Source organism: Sinohyriopsis cumingii, chromosome 8 (genome assembly GCF_028554795.1).
Source record: "Sinohyriopsis cumingii isolate HCF-2022 chromosome 8, ASM2855479v2, whole genome shotgun sequence".
NCBI classification, from domain to species: Eukaryota; Metazoa; Mollusca; class Bivalvia; order Unionida; family Unionidae; genus Sinohyriopsis; species Sinohyriopsis cumingii.
Window position 1 is genome coordinate 69356848 of NC_142968.1, and position 1495 is coordinate 69358342.

The following is a 1495-nucleotide window of genomic DNA, read 5'->3' on the forward strand; positions in this document are numbered from 1 at the left end:
TTCAATAAGACGCTTTGGTTCTGATAAACTAAAAGTGTAATCGTTCTTGACTTGGTGCGGAAAATTATTCAACATCATTCGGAGTTCGTTTTATTTCTGCATTAAAAAATATGACCCGGCTGTATGTCGACGCTGTAATGTGTAGAAAATAATACATTTTGCTCGGCGAAAAATTTACTAAAGAAAGAAACCCTAATCTATTGGAACTACATTGGATATTTATGTAATTAGATTGTTCGAAACTTCTTGGACAACCTTGGTAAATAGAAAGAAAGAAACAAAAACCTACAGCTAATTATAGGTATGACGGTCTTGAAATGTTACCAAATTAAGGATTATTGCCTATATATATATATTATATTATATTATATTATATATATATATATATATATATATATATATATATATATATATATATATATATATATATATATATATATATATATATATATATATATATAAACAAATTCAAATAAGTAACAAGACAAAAATAAATTCAAAACGAAAGAAAACAAAGGACAAAACAATTATAAGAAGAAAAAAGCAACAAAAAGGGAAATTATGAATGTTTCCTCTGCTACTAATACAAGAATAATAATAACTATTTGTTGTTGTTATTATTATTATTATTATTATTATTAGTAGTAGTAGTAGTAGTAGTAGTAGTAGTAGTGGTAGAAGTAGTAGTAGTAGTAGTAGTAGTAGTAGTAGTAGTAGTAGTAATAGTAGTAGTAAGATCATTCCTGGTCTGCAGAATCGCGTATCAACAATACAAAGCAAAAGATATGGGAAAAGTGAAGGGCAGTGGTGAATAAATGAAAATAATTTTTTAATTGTCGCATATTGATATTCACGATGCTAAATCTGAATATTTAAGTATCAGCAATGTCTATCAGCGAACTGTCAGACTTAACTATTTTGAAGAAAAATAATTAAACAAAACTTCTTTGTTCTACACTGGGCTTATATTATTCATCCATCCAGGTATTTAGCAAAAATAAGTCACTTGACCACGTTAATGTATTTCACGAAGATTTTTGTTGTTGTTGTAGTGTTTTACGCCATTTTTCAGCACAACATAGGCTATACGTGGCAGCCAGTATAACTAGTGGAGGAAGAACCCTGCTAAACCCCAGGAAGAACCACCGACCCACGAGAAGCTACTGGCAGGCTTTCTCGCATATTCACGTTAGCCGGGCCTAAGACTCGAACCCACGCAGACAGATGTGAGATGGCATTGATCCGGAACGGTGAGAGCTTTAGGCCACTTGCCCACTAGGGACCCCATTTTAAGAGATCATCGTAGGACTAATAGTACTAGCAAAATCGACCAAAAATAGCGCTACTACTACTACTACTACTCAACATGCTGATGAAAACATTATCAGAAGAAAATACATAATTACGTTATACTGTTAAGATTCTAGGTCTTAAAGTATGTAATAGAAACAAGCAAAACCAGCAAGTTTAGTAATGTCTGGAAATAAAATTATTT